Source organism: Rhamphochromis longiceps, linkage group LG8 (genome assembly GCF_057381845.1).
Source record: "Rhamphochromis longiceps isolate RC_006_pf linkage group LG8, R_longiceps_female_GT1.1, whole genome shotgun sequence".
NCBI classification, from domain to species: domain Eukaryota; kingdom Metazoa; phylum Chordata; class Actinopteri; order Cichliformes; family Cichlidae; genus Rhamphochromis; species Rhamphochromis longiceps.
The window spans coordinates 19,952,781-19,974,698 of NC_140564.1; the positions used below are offsets into that span (position 1 = coordinate 19,952,781).

General features: G+C 40.4%; 1 pseudogene across 1 annotated transcript in view; it reads left to right on the forward strand.

Moving 5' to 3' along the window:
• LOC146663573 (alpha-tectorin-like) overlaps positions 1 to 19,488 on the forward strand; it is a 29,221-nt pseudogene extending 9,733 nt beyond the window's left edge. The window contains exons 14-25 of the transcript XR_014913115.1: positions 230 to 625; positions 723 to 1,006; positions 1,082 to 1,356; positions 1,444 to 1,563; positions 1,733 to 1,917; positions 2,006 to 2,166; positions 2,690 to 2,941; positions 3,056 to 3,215; positions 3,316 to 3,409; positions 4,902 to 5,073; positions 5,185 to 5,244; positions 19,149 to 19,488. The product of XR_014913115.1 is annotated as an alpha-tectorin-like (transcript). The remainder of the gene's footprint in view (positions 1 to 229; positions 626 to 722; positions 1,007 to 1,081; positions 1,357 to 1,443; positions 1,564 to 1,732; positions 1,918 to 2,005; positions 2,167 to 2,689; positions 2,942 to 3,055; positions 3,216 to 3,315; positions 3,410 to 4,901; positions 5,074 to 5,184; positions 5,245 to 19,148) is intronic.
• The last annotated feature ends 2,430 nt before the right edge of the window (positions 19,489 to 21,918 follow it).

Consider the following 21,918-nt stretch of genomic DNA (forward strand, 5'->3'; position numbering starts at 1 on the left):
TTGAAGTTGCAGCATTTAGCATCTGTCCTTTCTGTGGGAGAAAGATCAAAAGATACGACTAGTTGCTCTGTCGCAATATTTATTATATTATTAGTTGCAGTTTGCAGTGATCTAGCAATTACTGCACTAAATCACCTACAATTAATGAAAAAAAAACTTCAAAATGGTATTTTAAGAACTATATTTGTTGTATCAATTTGGCTATGATTTGGTGTGGTGTGGTTCACAGGCTGGCGAGTCCTTCTGGACAGACGGTTGCTCCCAGAGATGTGAATGTCACGCTCCAAATGACCTGCGATGTTCTGCCTCGTCTTGCACTCCTGAACAGCAGTGCTCCATCAGAGACGGCCAGCTGGGCTGTTATGATGCCATGTCCACCTGCACTGTGTGGGGGGATCCACACTACATCACCTTTGATGGAGCAGTGGCTCATTTCCAGGGAACTTGCTCCTACATCATCGCTGAGAGCACAAACCATGGCACCAATGAAACACAGTTTCAGGTGATAGCCACCAACAATCACCGTGGAAACAACCGTGTGTCATTTGTGTCAGCAGTGGACATATACCTCTCAAATCATCCAGAAAGTGTGTACATCAGGATCGGACCCAATAAAAGAGTAACGGTAAACTATCTATCACTTTTAAGATGAACAGCATTCTACTTTGTCTAATCTGCACAAAAGTAACAACACACACTTATTGCATCTCTTGTCCTCTCAGGTAAATGGAAATGATGCTTCTCTTCCCACCACAATGGGAATCTTAGCTCAGGTGGTAAGGCAGGGAAGCTACATAGTGGTTGATGCCTCTGACTTGCTAGTCCAGTTTGATGGTCAGAGCACTTTACTGGTCAGACTGGGCCAAAACCGTCATGACAGAGTCACAGGGATGTGTGGAAACTCTAACAATGATCCTTCAGATGACAAAGTCTTACCCAATGGCACACTGGCACAAAATGATAATTATTTTGGACACAGCTGGAAGTCACCCACCAGCCAACCAGGGTGAGTTGCAATGGAAATCACTATTGATGCTTCAACAAGGCAGTAGCTGATGGCAGTATGATTTGTCTTTTCCAGATGTGGCTCCACTGATGAAGATGATGATGGACTGAATGACTGTACCTTTAGAGAAGAATATTCCCAACTCTGCAGTGTCATCACCAACACCACCGGCCCATTCAGCACCTGCCACCTGCACTCTGACTCCCAGCCATTTTTCTCTTCCTGTGTCTACGACCTCTGCCTCTACACTCCAGCCAATGGCATGCTGTGTTCCGCTGTCTCCGCCTATGAGAAAACCTGCTCTGTTCTAGGGCTAGACATCCCTGACTGGCGCTCTGCTTTGCATTGTGGTATGTTTGCACTGCTCAAATTAGACATTTAATAAAAATTTAAATCATTGCCATTCATCACTGATGATCCTTTCTCTGTGTCTGCAGATGAGTCAGACCCCTGTGAAAAGCTGGACTGCACAGAGCACGAGTGGTGTGGTGAGAAGGACGGTGTCTATGGCTGCTTCTGTGATGAGCACCACCATCGGCCAAACAATGAGAGCTACGGTGCGGGCTAACTAAAACCTTCAGCAGTATCTGTAGTGTATTTATTGCATTAGTCAGCCTTTATATTAAGCAGTCAAGTCAACAAATGTCTTTCAAATCAGTATTGATGACTCAGCTTTAAAAAAATCATGCCATAATGGGTCAGATTGTGTTTCTCTCTCCTTCTTAGACTCGTCCATCACTTGTGTCAGTAGTTCTGGCACCATATCTCTGTCCCGCTGTCAGCTGTTTGAGGCCGGCTTCCACTCTGATGCCCTCCATCTTCGAGATGAATCCTGCAACGGGACTCTTGAGGAGGGTCGACTGGTTTTCCACTTCAACAATGATGACCAGCTTTGTGGGACAATGCTGAGGGTACAATTAGTACATTGAATGAATCTTCTGGGCAGCATTTTTAATTTTTGAAAATATGCTTAAAATGTTTTGTCTTCTTACTCTTAAGAGCAACGGGACCCACTTCAGTTATGAGAACACCATCAGCGGGGATGTGGACCCTCATGATGGCCTCATAAGTCGTGAGAAGAGCATCCACCTGCACTTCTCCTGTGACTATGCTCTGACCCAGGCACTGTCTATGGATGTTGGCATCAACCCTGTAGAGAGGTGATAACCACAACACCATCTGGCTTACATTTTTTTTTTTTTTCTTTTTGGTTATATGACATTGTGGTTGCTACTTTTTCAAAGGTACATAGCTCGCTGAGCTTTATAGAAATCTCAGTGTTTGATTGTCTTCATGACTAAATGACCATGTGAATCACCATAATTTTACCCTGTCTTTGTTTAATAAAAACATTATTCTAATGTGCTCATTTTTTTGTACACCCACTCTGTCACCTTAATTTGTTTTGATCATTTCCAATTACTATCTGCAATATGTTCTAATTGGTGGTTGAACACTTTTATATGTAATTTCTTCTAGGCTGTATCACCCTATCTTTGTACTGCTGTTTATAATAAATTTACTTAAGAGTTAGAGTGCTTTTCTATTAATGCATTAATTGTGTATTTCCCTCATTTGTGTTACATATTTATGTATATATTTTGCTACAAACTGCACACACACCTGACCGCTTTATGAATTCCAAATCCTGAAAACATCTTGTTTTATCATGTTTTCCTGTAGCATTGTGAACAAGAGACTTCCATCTGGTCTGGGCCATTATCATTTGAGGATGATACCCTACCGGGACCCTGGCTTCCACTTCCCTTTGACCAGAAACAGAAATTTAGAAATGGAATTAGATGAGAGGTTATACATTGAGGTTCAGACGCAGGGAATCGATGAGCGGCAGATCTCCACTATCCTGGACTCTTGCTGGGCAACGCCTGTTAATGATGCCAGCTACCCCGTGCGCTGGGATCTGATCACCACACAGTAAAGACATTGCCTTAACTTTTCTTTTCTGATGGGTGAACTTAATCATCTTCTTATCATAACTAAGTTGTTTGCACATTAACACTGCAACTTTCACATTATGCTGTTACCTAGGTGTCCTAATCCAGCAGATGGCACAGTAGAGCTGCTTCAGAACGGCGTCTCCACCGTAGCCCGTTTCTCATTCAGGATGTTCACCTTTACCAACTTTTCATCTATCTACCTGCACTGCCAGGTCCACCTGTGTCTTTTGAGACACAATAACTGCACAGCTGTACGTACTATTTATAACGATTTGTATTAACACTGGGAAAAAATCTTTCATACCACTTATTGGATTCCTTCATCTGCTGAAATCACTCTGCTTTCCACAGCATTGCTACCCAGGTTACCATGCAAGAGTGGTGAGGGATATTTCCTACCATGACAGTGAAGGCATCTCATTGGGACCGCTAGTATTGAACACAGGTAACATTTGTACAACATTGGCAGTCTTGTAGATGATACAGCTGTATAATCAGTGGATTGTGACAATTGGATTCATGAGCCAAGTTTCAATTCACTGTAGATTTTGGTTGTTTTCTAACAGAAAGAAGAATGAAAGCAAGCAGCTCTCCAGGCCTCTTGACATCTCTGGTGACCCTGATAATCTGTTTGCTGACTGCAAATATTCTGATCTAGAGAAATCAAGTTGATGCACAAATTACAGCAAACTCAGCAATCATATAATAACTTAGTATAGATTTGATAAATAAAAGCACTGAAAATAGAATCAGAAGACTTTTTTATATGCACAGAGGAATAGTGATGGTTTGAAAAGTGGATGTTACTGAATATTTGACATCTATTAAAATACTTCTTATTTGCTCTGAGCACTCCTATTTGTAATTTCTGCAGTTTTTCTTTGCAACACTGGAGGGCAGCATCTGATCAAAAACATATTTGTATGCTTCTGTTTCCAGTTCATGAGTTTTACCTTCAGGTCATTCAGGATTGTTTTAACATCGTTACATCATGATTTATTTTGTGGTATTCATCCATTCATTAGCAAATATAAAAATAATGAAAAATAAATGTATGTTTGAAATATTAATGCCTTGTAAACTGTGTCAAAATACAGTCTGAGTTGATTGATGGTCTTGCTTTCTTTTTCTGTTTCTTTTTTTTAAAAAATAAAAATGTTACTACATTGCTTTTGAGTCATGTGGGATTATAATATTACCTATGCCATGTTAGACCCCTAATTAAAGATTGTGAATTATTATGTAGTTTTAGTTTGCATTATTCTCCTGAATTAGAAGAAGGTGATAACTATTACATTTGTTAAACTGATTTGCATTACATTAGACTGCTGATTTATTGTGAATGAATCATATTGTTTTATGATGCATTATACTGCTGAGTTATAAGAAATACTGTTCGCAGAAAGTCATCGCCTTATTTGTCTGATTAGAAGAGAACAGAGCATACCGGAGAGGTTTTCTGCCCCATCTCAGCAGGAGCAGATAAACAGGGAGCCAAGGTCGTAGCTTAGGCGCCGTGTGAGAGAAAGCATGTGAATGTTTAGGCTTTTATGATTAGGTGGGGGCCACTAGAGGCTATAAGAGTTTGATCAATGCTCCACCATTTTGAGATCTGATGCTGTCTGCGTACGGTGTCCATCTCCCACGCGTGTACATTAAAATCATCGTTTGACTCAACCCAGCCGGACCAGTGTTGTTATTTTGGTTTTCCAATATTTGAATCCGTGACAGTCACTTTTTCAATTTACAAAGAGGGCTCTTCATGTAACTGTAACAAAGGAGGAAAACTCCATTTTAGAATCACAATACATAAATGAACTGAATCATTTCTATAACAGATTTGATTCCACGCCCCCTCCCGCCATGACAGTAGGCCAAGCAAAGCACACGGAAGCGTCAGCTATGCTTTGTACGTGCTGTGTTGTCGGTTGCAACAGTAGATCACACGACAGGGAAGGCAAGAAGCTGGAAAATGGACTCTCTTTTCATCGTTTCCCCTCCTGGAGGCAACGGGAGTAGAGGAGTCCTTCTGCAGAGGAGTCCAACCCCTGTTAACAGCTGGACAGTACAGAGTATGATCGGCGTAGTACTCCTGAGGATGGACGACTGGTTTTCCACTTTGAAAATGACAACCATCTTTGTGGGACAGCACTCAGACAAAAATATTATGGATATTCACTCTTATTGAACATATTCAACTTGTACTATTTTGCGTTTCAGCTGTGAATACCCCCTGAATCTGGCCCTGTCTATGGCTGTGGGCATCAACCCCATAGAAAGGTAACAAAACATCTCTTGTGTATTATATACAATATTTTGTCAAGTTGGCTTTTTTAGTACCAGTGTTGGGGTTGTTACAAAAAAACTAAAAAACAAAGTAAAAATAAAAGTAATTATCTTTTGAAATTTCATAAATAACTTCAGCATTTTCCTCCTCTGCTACACAAACACAAATCCTCAAACTGGAGCAAAGAAACAAAGAAACAAAACATTGTTTTAATTGTTTGTTTCTATCCGTCTGTCTCGAAGATACAGCCACAATCAAAAGCTTAAGACTACTTGAAAAATGGCACAAAAAAAATCATACTTTGCATGGTTGGATCTTAACAAGGTTCCAAGTTGAGCTTCAACATGCAACAAGAAGAAATGGGAATGAGACAACACATTTGTTAAGACTTGTTAAAAGTTTTTTTTTTTTTGCCATTTTCAAGTGGTCTTCAGCTTTTGGTTGAACTGTAATTGCAAAACCTCTGCAACACAAGCAGTGGCATAATTGTAACTGTACAGTAACACTTTACATTAGGGCATTACTAAAAATTGCAATTATTATTACAGTGACACGTCACTTTGAAGCTCTTTACACTTACACATACACTACTTCAAACATACATTATTTTAGCTCTTTCTAGTTTGAATGCATATTTTTGTTTACAATGTCAATGTCTCATGGAGTACTATACGAGTAACTCAAAGTGGGTAAAATGTGTGGAACACTGTATGGTTGCTAGACTACATAGCAGAAGGGGAGAGACCACCAGCAAGGAGTTTTTAGGGAGGGTGTGGCTCAAGTGGTTGCATGGGTTTTCCAACAGTTGGAAGGCTATTGAATCCCAGATTCCTCCACTCCACATCCCAAAGTATCCTTGGGCAAGATACTAAATCCCAAGTTACTCCTCATGCATCCACTGTTGTCTGAGCCTGTGAATGTTTGAAAGCACATAGGCATCGATAAAATGTGCTGTATGAATGAATTAATGTGTGGGTGATTGGGTGAATGAAACAGAAACAGATTTGAGTGCCTAACTGAGTAAAAGATGCAACTACCGGTCCATTTACTATTTGTTAAAAAAGCTGCAGTTTTCTGAGAGGGGTGGGGGTTGTCAGACATCAGTGCTACATATTATGATGTTCATGCATGTTAAATACAATACAATACAATACAACTTTATTTGTATAGCACATTTAAAAGACCAGTGGTACACCAAAGTGCTTTACAATAAAAACAGGAAAATTAAGACAATAAATAAAAGACTATTAACAAAGTACCACATATGTCATCAGGTTAAGGGCACTAATTATACAACAATAAAAGGGAATATAAGAACAAAGTTACTAAGAACAGATATAGCTAAAAGATAAAGTACATAAATAAGAAATTGTAAATATCTGCAGCTATCACAGCATTCACAGCTAAATGCTGCTGTTCTCATCCTCACTAAAAGTACAACGTGCCATGCTCCGTCTGAGATAACGCACTACATTGTAAGCTCGTAGTTTACACCTGTAGAAAAGGAAGTGAACTGGATTCAGTGTTAAAATGTTACATTTTTATTATTGAGAAGCTCTTGAGGTGAAACTTATTTACAATCATTTGGTAATCAACTCACTTGTAGTATTGTTATTATTATTGTTGTTTTTTGTAGCATCATTAGGAAGAAGATTACAACTGCCATGGACAGTAGCACATTTGAATGATCCCCTTCCATGACCCTGGCTTCTGTTTCCCCTTCAGCTGTGGCACAAACATAGAAATGGAAATAGATCAGAGGTTATATGTCGAGGTGCGAACAGGAAGAGTGGATCAGCATCTGATCTCCACTGTTCTGGACTCCTGCTGGGCCACGCCAGTCAACATGCCAAATTACCTTGTCCGCCCATCTTATTACTGCAGAGTAAGAGAATTTTTGCAACTTCACCTTGTCTTAGCATTCTTTATTAAAAACTTGAAAGAGTCAGACCCAGACAGACCTCTCCTCGGTTTTCCACCAATTCTTCCTCATAATGAATTTTGCTACTTTGCTTTATAATCTGGGATATTTAAATGTCTTCCAGGGGTCCCAATGAAGCTGATGGAACAGTAGAGCTGATTCAGAACGGCATCTCCACTGAGGCCCGATTCTCCTTCAGGATGTTCACTTTTACCAACTATTCATCCATTTACCTTCACTGACGGACCCACCTGGGTCTTTTGAGACACAACAATTGCACAGCATTATTGTTTTTAATTCTTATGTTATAAATTAGAAACAGTTAAATCAGCAGAAGCTTCTAAACATAACAGTTAAGAAATGCAACATTGGTGACATGATAAACTATATCTTCTGTTTAAGAAGAAACTCTACATATCAGTGATAACTGCTAGAGTCACAGTTGAGTATGATACACAGTGTGCAATAACTTATCACAATGAAATGTCAGCCACCCCTGCACCAATTCATTTACAGGAAAACTGGAACCTTTATGACATAATGACTTTATCTGAGAACAAGACAAGGAAGATAGCGCTTGCATTTTGATAAAATGTCCAGCTTTTACAGGTCCAGGGTGTTTTCCTTCTCTTCCTGAACAATAACAAGAAGTTATTGTATCATAAACCCTGAAAATAATACGCCCATAAAACTAAGAAGAAATCTAAAAAAAATAAAATAACATAAAACTATAAAATATAAGTAATAAAACAATACAACATTTGTGACATGACAAAAATGTAGCTTCTGTTTGAAAGGATGCACAACAACTGTCATGTTATATAATTGTCACATTTCATACTGATACACAGTGTGCAATAATATTAAATGTAGTTGTCACGATTGCTACTTTATGAGATTATCACTGTAGTCCTGAGTGGATTCACAAAGGACTTATTGTTATTTAACTAACAATAAACTCAGATGACTGTTTGGTAGTAGTATTAGTTAATGATATTGCTCATTAGATCATTGTTATGAATAATTTAATTTCAGATTTATCAAGTAAATGGCAGCTACATATATTTTAGGGATATTTTTTACTGCTGTGAAAGAAAAAAATAACAATTAAGCGCAAAAACTAACCTCTGATTTTCTTTTCTTTCTTTTTTTCTTTTCTCTTCGTGAATGGAGTAACTAGAAATTTACCTATGGTCTTGAATGAAGGCAATGTGTCTATCTATTCAACAGGACCTCGAATACTTGTCAGCACTATTTTCAGCTACAGTGTCACTTATAATGGATACAGTGCAGTGTTTATTTGTGTACCACCAAATGACAGGTACACTTCCCACCCATCAAAGCTACACTCATTTTTATTTGACATGCTTTAAAAACCAGGATAATCAAATCTACGTAACCCATTTATTTACTATTTATCCTTATGAAACTAACACAACGATCGTTGTTAACTGTTGTCATCAACACTGAGAAAAAATATGTGGACTTTGTGGAAATTCCAATGGAAATCCAAATGATGATTTGGTGGGCCCTTCAGTTTCTGCTAAGGAGATAGGCCCGGCACCATATTTCAATGGCTGCGTGTTTGATTTTTGCTTGTCAGTTTGGTTCTTTAATATATTAGGGTACCATTACCATATTGACACAATACTGGAATTAATCCCGCCTCATCCCCCAGCACTCTTTGTTGTTTGAACAGTGTAAATATTATGTCTAAATCTGATATCTTACCTGGAATTTTTTTTTTATTTTTTATTATTGAGCAAGTGCAAGATGCTGTAGCTCTGATCAGACATCTGTCAGGGTTCCTGGGTCGTTGACCCAGTGTTTTCCGTTTTGTCATGTTCAGTTTATTTTCACATCTATGTTTTCTGTGCCAGCATACCGCCTGCGTATTGTGTTCCAGTTATTTCCATGTATCATTAGTCAGACTAAGTTCAGCTGCGTAATCACCAGTTTCTAATCATTCATCACCCAGCGTGTATTTAAGTCCTCAGTTCCATCCGATCGTTGTCGTGTCATTGATGTTATGTTGTTGTTTCCGCCTGCATTCAGTCAGCCAGCCATTCAGTCTTTCAGTCAGTCCTTCAGTCAGTCGTCCAGCCAGCCAGCCATTTCCTACCTCTGTTCTGTTCATCCACTCCTTATAATAAACCTTCACCAGTCTTCACCTACCTGCGAGTCCTGCGTTTGGGTTCCTTCTTCCTCGCCTCCACACAACGCATGACAACATCACTAACACCAACGTGTCATCCATCTGTCTGCACTGCCACCTGTAAGTATTTGCATTCACACTGTGGAAAAAGTAATTAGTTACCAATTGCTGATTAGTTCTCAGCAAAGTAATCCCATTACTTTACTGATTACTTATTTTTTAAAGTCATTAGTTACTTACTTATTACTTAGTTACACAATAAAGCAATAGATCTTTCAGCCCATTTCAATATTTTCTGCATAATCAATCATATTAAATTAAATCAAATGAAAAAGTCTCACAAACAAATTCACAGTTTAGTAACACACTGTGCTTATGGGAAAGTATCAGTAATCCAATTACTATTTTGCAATAGTAATCCCTTACATTACTTTACTGGATTCCTTCATCTGCTGAAATCAGTTTCCACAGCATTGCTACCCAGGTTACCAAGCAAGAGTTGTGAGGGCTATTTCCTACCATGACAGTGAAGGCATTCACATTAGGACTGCTAGTATTGAACACAGGTAACATGTTTACAACACTGGCAGTCTTGTAGATAATACAGCTGCGTAATCAGGGGATTGTGATAATTGGATTCATGAACCAAATTTGAATTCACTGTCGATCTTGGTTGTTTTCTTACAGAAAGAAGAATGAAAGCAAGCAGCTCTCCAGGACTCTTGACATCTCTGGTGACCCTGATAGTCTGCTTGCTGACTGCAAATATTCTGATCTAGAGAAATCAAGTTAATGCACACACAACAAACTCAGCAGTCATATAATAACTTAGTATAAATTTGATAAGTAAAAGAACCAAAAATAGAATCAGAAGACTTTTTTTAAATACACAGAGAAATAGTGATGGTTTGAAAAGTGGAAGTTACTGAATATCTGACATCTGTGAAAATGCTTCTTATTTGCTCTGAGCACTCGTTTGTAATAGCTGCCATTTGTCTTTGCAACACTGGAGGGCAGCACCTGATCAAAAACATATGTTTCTGTTTCCAGTTCATGAGTTTTACCTTCAGGTCATTCAGGGTCGTTTTAATACCATTACATAATGATTTATCTTGTGTTATTCATCATTAGCAAGGACTGAAATAATGACTTAGAAATGTATGTGTGAAATATGTCTTGTACACTGGATCAGAATACAGTCTGGGTTGACTGACAGTTTTGCTTTGGAAAAACCAGGCCCTTCTTTTCTTTTTTAAAATAAAAACTGCTTTTGAATCACTTTTTGAATTTACAAAGAAGCATCTTCATATAACTGTAACAAAGGAGGGAAACTCCATTATAGAATCACAATAAATTTTGCACGGAACAAGTAAACAATAACCACAATCCAATCCAAACGGTCACTACAAGAAGGTTTCCGTTTCACATCAAAGAAACTATCCGTGATACAAGAGGTCAGGTTTCTCTTTTGTGCTGAACCTCTTTTGTTGTTCTGAGTGTGAAGATTCAGTAAGCTTCCTCTGGCTTTGATGGGGGGGGGGGGGTGAAATGTATCATTGTTAGCCGATATGTCGTCAGCGTTGTGGGATGACACCTACAGCAGACATAACACCGGTTAACACATATGCACAACATTTAATTTATTATTGGTGTTGTGGTACAAGTGCTCAAAGAAGAGCATTATGTCAAATACCTGGTAAGATGTGTAGAGCTGTTATAGCTCATATTTCATGTCTGTTAATTCTAATGTTGTTAATTACTTCTCATAGACCAAAAGTATGCCCATGTGATTGGTACTTAAGAACTGTATTTCTCATATAACTACTTTCCTTCTTTGACAGTGAGTACTGGGAGGTTAATTGTGTGGCTTATGTGGTATTAAAGTCAATGAGCGAACATGAATGAGAGAGTAAAACAAAGAATCACAACAAACAATGTAAAGGTCGCACTGGAACTGATATCCTGCAGTCATTATTTGGCAGACATCTCTTCTTTTCTCTCAGTATTATAAAATGTAATGTAATGCGTTGGCTATTCAGACCATGTAACTTTCTATGGGATAACAAGACAGGTTTGAAAGTGCATTACATTTCAGGTATCTACAAATATCTGAAGGCAATGAGAACACACAGTTTGAAATATAACTTAAAGTCATGCTGGCAGCTGTGATTAAAGCAAAATTAGAAAGAAAGGGTTATGAGTGGGGCTGAGGTGATGTGTGTGATCCTTCAAAAAGAATATTGCATAGAGCTGGCGACAGTGGCTAAAAGTCCAGTCTCAATCTAAATATCTAAGTCTCAGGCCCTCAAAATGCATCCTGCTGGTATGCTTGAATCTCTTTAATCCTTTCCTGGTTGTTCTCATATCTTCTTTTGCAGCCCATTTATCCCTCTTTTTCTTTATGCAATCTGCCCTGTACCTAACCGAATTAACCAAATGCAGTTTTTGGAACAGATTAAGCCCCACCTACATATGTCAAACTTAACAACATCCATGTGTGGTGAGTCATATCTTATCTTTGATTTGCAAACTGTCATACAATCACTTTAAAGGGCTCTCCTTGATCTAGGGCATGGGTGTCATACATAAGGCCTGTGAGCCAGAAGCGACCAGGCAGAAAGACCCCAATCAGAGTTTTAGAACATTTGAAAAAGGGCATAGATTTTGGGCTTTTAACTATATTTTTAATAGGCTTTACAGTTTTTCGTGCTGATAATGACCTCCCCCATGGTTATTAATACTACACCAACTTTTTCTGTAATTTTACACATTCATTTCTTACAACTTAAGAAGAGTTACACTAACAGATACATTTACTACAGCAACATTTCTTTATCATGTGAAAAACTGAGGCGTACCGTTGAAAATTTTTTTATTTATTAATATGTCTAAGAGATTACATGTGCAATTTACTTCTTCACACTGACACACAGAGAAGCTTCACTGATCTGGCCTACGTAAATTCATAGAGGGCTGTATGTTATTGACAATGTAAGATGAGTCTGACAATCCTGATTTTGAGAGTTCCTACACACACACACAAAGGAAGCTGTTGGACTTTGCTAAAACAGAGGAGTGTGCATTTATTTCTGTATTTAAACCAATTAAGACTTCCTGCAGGAAATGCAAGTGAAGTGCAAGTGAGATGGTGAGAGGAAAAGAGCCCGTGGATGAGAGATGAAGGAAAATATGAGTGACAGCTTGTTGACTTTTACAAGTTGCAGTGGGCTCAGTGGGAGTAAATTGGATTCCCTTGTTAAATCCCCTGCGTGGTGTGTTGGAGGGGTCGGCTAGGGTCTCATCTGATGTTTGACCTCCTTTCATGGCACTAGCAGTGACAACTCATGCACCGTAGCTCACAGAATAATTACATCTGTTCTGGAGTCTGTTTGGGCACTTTGACCCATTTTTGGTTTTCATATTTGTAGTTTCCAAAATTCTTGCAACAAGTATGCTCATATGGCTCTTAACTTTTTATCAATTTGTTTGATTCTGAATAAATATTCCAATTTGTTGTTAACGTGTTCCAGATAAATAAACAAAAATATTTCATTTGGAAGCTCTGTGCATGCTTCTGTCCAATCAGAAATTAGAGGAAGTTGTAGTTTTCTTCTTGTTTAGAAACTTTTTGTTTTGGAAAAACCTTTCTTGTAAAAGAAATATCCGCCTGTTTCTACCCAGAGTAATTAGGTTTCGCCGGTGAACTCTATACTCCTGAGAAGGCTGGACAGTCCTGGGACTGAAGTCATGAAACTCGATGGAGCAAACCATGTGTGAAAAATCAACGCTTTGTAAAGTAAAATATATATACCGTGACTTTATCCATGCTGTGTTATCTGTAGATTTACTATGACATCTTTACTGTCCTGAAAATTAGTCACAAGTGTGTAATGATATTTTTATAGTATTTCCCAGCACTCTTCTTTATTAACAATATCATGTCCAAATATAACTCAAACATAAAAAAGCAAATATCACCAAAACGCAAACTAGTCATTGTTTACTTGCCTTTCTTTCCTTTTTTTTTTTTTTTTTTTTTTTTTTCTTTTTGGCCTGTCCCGTTTGGCTCTTTTGCCATCAGAATTGTTGTCTAAAGGCAAAGAAAGATGCCCAACGGATTTACTTTACCAAACTGACCATCCCAGCCTTGCCGTAATGGTCCATTTGATTCACCTTTTATTGTTTATTTTATTTTCACTTAATGAATACGGGACAGACTTGACTGGGGGAAAGAAGGGGAGAAAGAAAGAGGGAAAGAGAAACAGCTGAGAAGAGGGACGGGGGAGAAGGGCAAAAGACAAAAACCAACAGAACGGGCAGAGAAAAAAAATGCATATATCAATCACCTGGATCACCTGCTGAGAAAGAAAAAAGAAAGCAAGCAGAAGAGAACAAGAGTAATAGAATAAACAACATCACAATGATATATGGGAATATGACAGTAAATACTAAATGTTAAACATTATTGTGCAGCACATAAGATCAACAGAACACAGTGTGCTTTGAGGTAGGAGCCAAAAAGGGTGTAGTTTGTGGGTGTGATCACCCGTGTGTACACCTGTGAGCATGGACGCGCTTGTTTTTTGTTTTTTTAAAAGGTTCCTTCATGTAATAATCTGCTAGAGGGTGTGGGGGGGCCACAGCCCCGTCCTCCAGGGCGTGAAGCAGGTGTGGAGGAGATCAAAACTCCAGACATCCAGAGGCCCCCAGAACACAAGAGACCAAGGAAGACCAACAGAGGGGCAGCTGCGCCACTGTCCCAGTAAGAGCTGAGGAGAGTCCCAGATGAGGGCTCACTCAGCAGCCGCGGAGCAGAAGCCAGGGGGAGTTGCAGTGACGCGCCCGTGAGCTCCGCCGGCAGCCAGCTGCGCCTGAGTGACCGAGCCCCAGGCCGAGAGGCCGGGGGCACCCCACCTCCGAAGTGGCCCGAGCGAGCCCCAGGCTCCAGGCCCCGATAAGCGGCCGCCAAGGAGTGAGCCGGTGTGTACCTGGACGCCCATCCCCGGACACAAAGAACCACCAACGCACCGATGTCTGAGGGGGTCCGCCACTGGCAGGGGAAGTGGTGGTAGGGGGAGATAGGCCTCCAAACCTTGGAGGGCCTGAGGTGTCCCCAGAGAGGTGGCGCCTGACACCCAACCTGACATATAGACACAGACATACAGGCACACACAGATACAAACATCCATTCCCACCCTCATGCTCTCATATGCACTTACTCCACACTCAACCAACGTGGAGACAGACATAAAGAGACGTTGTACACACGATCACACTCCCCAAGCGTACTCTACAAACCGGGTCTAGGTGCCCCCGCCCCTGGAGGGGGGAACTGCACCCAGACCCAGGTGGTGTTTCCCTTTTCCCTGCGGTGGGGGGAGGCAGACCGCCCCGACTCCGCAGCAGCAGGAAGGCTCCACACTCCAGACCGCAGTCGGACGGCCAACTCCTCCTCCTAGTCCTAGCCCCCCTGCTCCAGCAGGTCGCAGAGAACGGGGGTGAGAGAAGACTCCGAACCTCCCTCCACCCGCTCATTGTAATGTTGATGCATGTGTGTTCTAAGGTGCATTTAAAACCCAGGAGGGCTTGGAGCTACCTGCCAGAGAGCAGCAGGTAAGCGCATGGTCCCTCCTGCTAGCCCTCAATGTCTACGTGTATTTAAAATTGAGAGGTGGGCAACGATGCCAGGGGTGGGGTGTACACCCTGATGGTACTTTGGACTCCGTGTATCGTGCCCACCCCCAAGATCCTATATGTATGTGTAATGAGAGTGTGAGTAATGTGAATGTCTAAGTTGTGGGATAAAATTGAGGCAGAGGCAGCCAGAAGGGGACAGAGGGGGGGTAGCCTCCTCTGCACCCTGGTGACATACCCCTACTCCAAGGCCCTGCATGTGTGGGTGGTTGTGGTGGAGCGGGAAGAGGGAGGCAGCTGGAGATGGGGAGGGAAGGAAGGGAGGGGCAAGTGACCCCTCCCTGGGGCCAGCTCCCCCGCTGACCCCAGTAGGCACCCCCATACTCCGCGACCCGCCAGGGAAAGGGGGCCCAGGCCCATCCAGACCGGGCCCAGTGCAGCAGCGCCGCCCGGCCCCACAGAGCCCGGGACAGTCCACCCAACCCCACCACAGAGAAAACTGCACCCACCCCACCATCCACTCATCTTCCAGACTACATAAGACAATAAACACCCAGGCTGAGATCTTCCTCCACCTCTCCTGTATCTCCCCCTCCTGCAGAGGGAGCTCCTGAGGAGAGGAAAGCTCCTGCAAGATGTGACAATCTCCCCCACCAGTTGAAGAGCCCCCCAGGTGGCTCGACGCGCCGGCGGCACCCTGCTCCAGGGCTGGGCCCCCATGCACCCACCCGCCCACAACCCCGGCAACACACCAACCAGGACCCAAGCCCCCGAGGCCCGGTCTTTCCTACTGTTGTTCCACTATTACATCATGTCATGTTCATCTACTGATGAATGTTACAAAAATCCATTAGACAGAAAATGTAATGACTGTAAATTATTTTGTCTATGACAAGCCGTTTCCACCAGGCTTTCATTTGAAATATTAGATCAGGGGTTTACCAGAGGGCTTCCACTTACCATCTGGTTTTGCTGTCAACTCATGACTGCGTCCTTTACAGTTTAAACCTGTACCAATTTGTGTCTTGCTAAAGATTTAAACATTTTTTATAGGGCATTACCTTTCGGTGTCACCAATAGTAATAAATTAAATCTTTTAGTGTAAAATTTCTATTTTTTTTTCTTTGAGAAACTCCTACCTACTCCCACATCTTCTCACATCTTGCTTTTTGATGCACCTCAGTGTTCTATATCCCAGTAATGTTCAGTACTTGGACAGCAGTTCTACATCATTGCATCTGGCTGCTGGAATTGTATCCTTAGTGGGTAAAAGCAGTATGAATAGCTTATTTGTATGACAGCTTCCCAAAAGTGAAGGCAAAATATTTTGATTAAGTCATGTGACTAGCTGCAGTGCAGGTCAGAAACCCCACCTGCTCTCCAACAAAGTGAACTAACTGACTTCATTTGTCAGAGAGTTTGTTGTACTTTTTATAGTTAGTTAAGATCATTAGTATTAATTCTATTAGACAACAAGCATTCTAACATTAGCTACTTGGGGGGGAAAGCAGCTACAATAATGTCAAAAACTAAGTACACTCCTACTGCTTCCACAGAAACTAAGAGGGTGAGTAGCAGTTAGGTTTAGCTTATAAAATGTACATGCTAAACCGGCACAAGCTTGATGCTGCTATGTTAGCTAATTATAGGCATATTTCTCATCTTCCTTTTATCTCAAAAATCCTTGAAAGAGTAGTTGTAAAACAGCTAACAGATCATCTGCAGAGGAATGGCTAATTTAAAGAGCTTCAGTCAGATTTCAGAGCTCATCAAGGTGCAAAAACAGCTTTAGTGAAGGTTAGAAATGATCTTATGGCCTCTGACAGTGGACTCATCTCTGTGCTTGTCCTGTTAGACCTCAGTGCAGTGTTCGATTCTGCTGACCATTATATTTTATTACAGCGATTATTAAAGCGATTAGTGCATGCTGTAGGTATTACAGGTACCGCACTACAGTGGTTTGAATCATATCTACCTATTAGTCTCCAATTTGTTCATGTAAATGGAGAGTTCTCTTCACACATTAAGATTAATTATGGAGTCCCACATGGTTATGTACTAGGGCCAGTTCTGTTTACATTATACATGCTTCCCTAGGCAGCATCATTAGAAGGCATAGCATACATTTTCACTGCTATGCAGATGATACCTAATGTTATCTATCCATAAAGCCGGATAACACACACCAATTAGCCAAACTGCAGGAACATCCTAAAGGCATAAAGACCCACATCACCTCTAATTTTCTACTTCTAAATTCAGATAAAACTGATGTTATTGTAATCGGCCACAAAGATCTTACAAATATGTTATCTAGTCCGATGGATGGTATGACACAGGTAACACTGTGAGGAATCCTGGAGTTGTTTTTGACCAGAATATGTCCTTCAATACGCAAATTTAAGAAATAGAAAAGACTACTTTCTTTTATCTCAAAAAATTCTCTAAAATTAGAAACATCCTGTCTCAGAATCACGGCGAAAAACTAGTTCATGCATTTATTACTTCTAGGCTGGACTATCATAATTCGTTATTTTCAGGCTGTCCTGAAAGCTCCCTGAAAAGCCTTGAGCTGATTTGAAATGCTGCAGCAAGAATACTGACAGGAACTAAAAAGAGAGAACATATTTATATGTATTTCTACGTCTTTCAAATGTATATAAATTAGGTTTCCATATGTGTAAATATTTAAAGTTTACCTTTATCATTCTCTCGCCATAAATCAAATTGTTCCTAGGCAATGAAATCTTTCTGATTTGTCATAAAAAAAAATTTCATTAAAAACCTTAATTAGGTTTAATAGGTGAATAGGTTTTAATAGGTGTAAAATATTGAAATATATCTAAATGTAAAAACAGTTAATCACAGTCAATTTAACTTTAAGAATATGTGTGTGGTGTTAAAAATTAAAATACTCTTTCAAAATTTCAAGTCATTTAAACACATTATATACAGTTTTCTGGGCATTTTCCATTTATTTAAAATGCTTTTAGCTAATTTGCCTACATACTTTGATAATTAAGTTTACAGCAGGAATTAGGCCAGAAGCTCATGGAGTGAGTGATGGACTTGATGAAGGATAATGACAACGCTCCTGCTTTCTTTTTCCACTGTGTCACCATGTTTGCTTTCCTCCGTCTCGCCCCACTCCAACACACTTCACTCCCTCCAACAGTGACCATGGGCTGTTTATCGACTTGCTTCTTCTTCCTGTTTGTGGTACTAAGAGGATGAAATTAGATCTGCATCAGCGAGGATTTGAGATAAATTGGGCAGCGGATCGGTCCAAATTCGATTTGCTCTAGGTTTCGGGGGGTGGGGGCAGTTCTCCATTGTAGACTTGATAAGAACACTAGTCTGACACTGACAAAGACTGAGTGAATGCAGTTCTTTTAAGGTGTGGTGCAATTAATCAGTCCATGTATTTGGATAAGACAGAACATATGCATGCAAAGATTCAGAGTTTTGAGGTCACTTAAAGTCATGCGTGTGACCCTGCTACCAGGATTAGTGATTGGTTGCCTTTGCCCTCACTGCATGCTGTCCTCTCCTGTAGTGCCATTGGATGGGCCCAAATGGCTGCGGCACACGGGGGTAAACTCCCGCTCCCATTACAGCTCCCGGGAGAGAGAGGTTTGCTCCTTAGCTGCATTGTATGTTTGGGAGATAAGGTGTGGATCTCACTCTTTTCACCGTCCCACTTTGATCTGACTCCAATTCAAGACAGCTGATACCGCAGATGAACTTGACACTCAACTGTTGCCTCTGTAGAAATCTGGAATGGAAAGCGGAGAATGGGATTGAGAGGAATGGGCCTAAAAGCCAGTGTATCTGCTGTTTTGTGTGCCAGACAGACGCAATGACCCTCTTGGTTAAACTCAGCTGAAAAGGTCAAGGCTCGTACTGAACAAGAGAAAAGCCCAGAGGGTAAACAAATGTCTCTGCATTTTTATTATGTCATTTTTTTGTCACAGTCCTCTGTAAATCTATATAAATTTGTATCAGCATCCTGATTATCAAACTATGATATGGAGGAGAGGATGTCTTAACATTCATTTAAGGCTTTAACAACATTATTTCAATATAATTTTTAATGGACACTGAGAAAGTGTCCATTAAAAAAAAACAAAAAAAAAACATGAATGTAAATGAGAAACGTCTATTCTGTGTTTTCATCTTTCATTCAGAGGTTTAATGCCAAGAACTCTTGAAAGCCAAATCACAATGGAGAAGACACCGAGCTACTTTGTGACAAAAGAGACACCACACCGGATTTCTACCATGTCCCAAGACACCAAGCTCATAGAGGTGGTGCGAGACCCCGTCACTCGAGCAATATCGGACTACACTCAGACGTTATCCAAAACGCCGGACCTGCGGAGCTTCCAGGACCTGGCCTTCAGGAATCAGAGCCTGGGAATCGCTGACATGTCCTGGAACGCCATTCGGATTGGCTTGTATGCTTTGCACCTTGAAAACTGGCTCCACTACTTCCTACTTACTACTCAAAAAGTTACATATTATTAAAAGTTAACTACAAGTGAATTCAGATCTATTATTTTGAAGAAAAAAAAGTGTCTATATCTAACGTTAAAATCAAACCAATAAAAGATGAGATAGGGCTGCTTCTTCCCTCACAGTCTTGTCAATGCCTTGTGGCTAACAGATGTGTTTACTATACTATTCTATTTCATCCCATTACCATTTAGATGATGGCTTAAATGTACAAATATACAGCTCTAGAACTTGTAACACAGCATTTGATAAATAGGAGTTCAACACTAGTAACTTTAAACTGGGACTGCTAAAAGGTGTCCAGTGAAAAATGGCCGAAAATTTCCCTGTAGCTCACGTCTGTTGTGCAGTCAAGGGAAAAAGAACATTTTACACAGAACTCTGTGCAGTCTCTTTCCACAGCAGTTAAATGGTAAGGGGCAGCCAGGTGCTGCTAATGAAATGCACTTGATTAAATGATCATCTGCAAGAGTGAGCACCACTGTAAAAGCAGAGGTTGTGGCTGTTTGCTGGTATGGAGGATTCAGGTGTGTGTTAACACAATGCAACAATCTATTCAGAAGTAGACGTGCCAGCAAATTCATCCCAAGGTCAGACTGTGTGTGCTCAGGTACACTGCAAAAATCCCAAACACCAGACACTATAGGCCTTAGTTAGTATGTTAAATGATCAACTTAATAAATTATGTTAAATTAGAAACTTCATAAAGTTAAAGTAGAATTAGAGAAACACGGAACAAGTATGACTTTTCTGGTTGGCAAGAAAAATGAAAAAAGGCCATGTTTGGCCATAATCAACAGTGCCACATTTAACAAAATGGCGTTAACGCCATAACCGCATTAATGCAGCAAATCTACGCGTAGACGCCGTGCAGCCCCACACACGGGGTGATCTGAGTTAACTCGCTAACGGAGATTTGCCGCGTCAATGCAGTTGTGGCGTTAACGTCATTTTAACGAGATTAACGCTGACAGCACTAACCAAAATACAAGCACAGTAGTGGTGGGGGTGATGATTTGGGCTTGTTTTGCAGCCACATGACTTGGACACCTTGTACTCTCTGAGTTGACCATGAACTCCATTGTAGACCATCTGTCAGACAGCTGAAGCATGGCTGACAGCAGTTGTGCAACAGGACAATGATCTTAGACTTTGCATGAATAAATCTCAATGAACTGAGGCAAAATAGTAAAGAAGAGTGGTCCAAAATTCTGCCACAATGATGTGAGAGACTGGCAAGGAGAATAACTTTTCTTTTTAGTTATGGCTGCTCGAGGTGGTTCCACAAACTAATGAATCATGGCGTGGACTTGGTTTTCCACAGGACTCTCTGCAGTCCTGTGAAACTTTCATTTTCATATGACTGTATTTGTTAACTTTGATCCAGTGAACAAAGATTCAAAAACATGTTCTGTTCAAAGACTTTGTTTTGTCATGGACTGAGTTTGTCTATAGTTCTGACAGCTGTGTTTTTCCCAGAGGAATGTTTCAGAATGAATGAGATTTCGGAAACATTCAATGCTAGGTGTCCGCAGGTGTGACAAGATGGGCCCTCAAACATTTTTAGCAACGTTCTGCTATTGTGCAACTGGTTGGAGTTGATGATGTAAGTTAAATCTGAATGAAGAGCTTTCAAACATTGGATACCCCCTAAATCCAGCAGGATTCATTGGGGCGTTCAAAGACCCTTGTTTCCTGTATTTTGGTATTTCAGTCATTCTCATCTTTGTCTCTCTGTGTACATGCTTAACTAAGCTTATAAAATGTCACTCAGGTGTTTACACTTTGACTTCAGGCTTCACCCACAATTCAAAGTTTCTCAGTGTAGACTGCAAACATCACACACAGACAAGCTGCAACATATTCTGCCCCAGGTCAGCACTAAACTGTTGTTGGCCGAATGGGCTCCTGCCTGTCATCTCAGATCATGAACATACCTAAAGAATCTACTGGAAAGAAAACTATATTTGTGAGATTCCTCAATATTTAAGGTTATACTAAGTACTATCTTTGTTTTTTAGACACTGTGTTGTTTCAAAGGATGCATTCAAAACTCATTAGTTACAAATCATTTAGTACAAATGACTGATTTGACATAATTTGAATATTGTGGAATCAACGTCTCTTTTGCTTTTGTTCATATTTTAACTTTTGTTGGTTTTTGTACAGTAGTTTTCTCGATTTGCTAGTTTCTATTAAGGTTAGTATCAATATCTTCATGCGATATAAGCACAGGGATGAAGTACCAAAACCCACAGGCTATTTCTCTTTCTGGGATGTCTAGATAAATGTGAGAAAGGTCTATGTTATACTAGAGATCTGTATTATCTTTTGGAGTACAATAATCTGTTCCTGTGCCTTTTTCCCCCACATCCACAGTGCAATGTTACATCACTCCTTTATTTAGAAACCATATCAATGTGACATCATGACCATCACTCT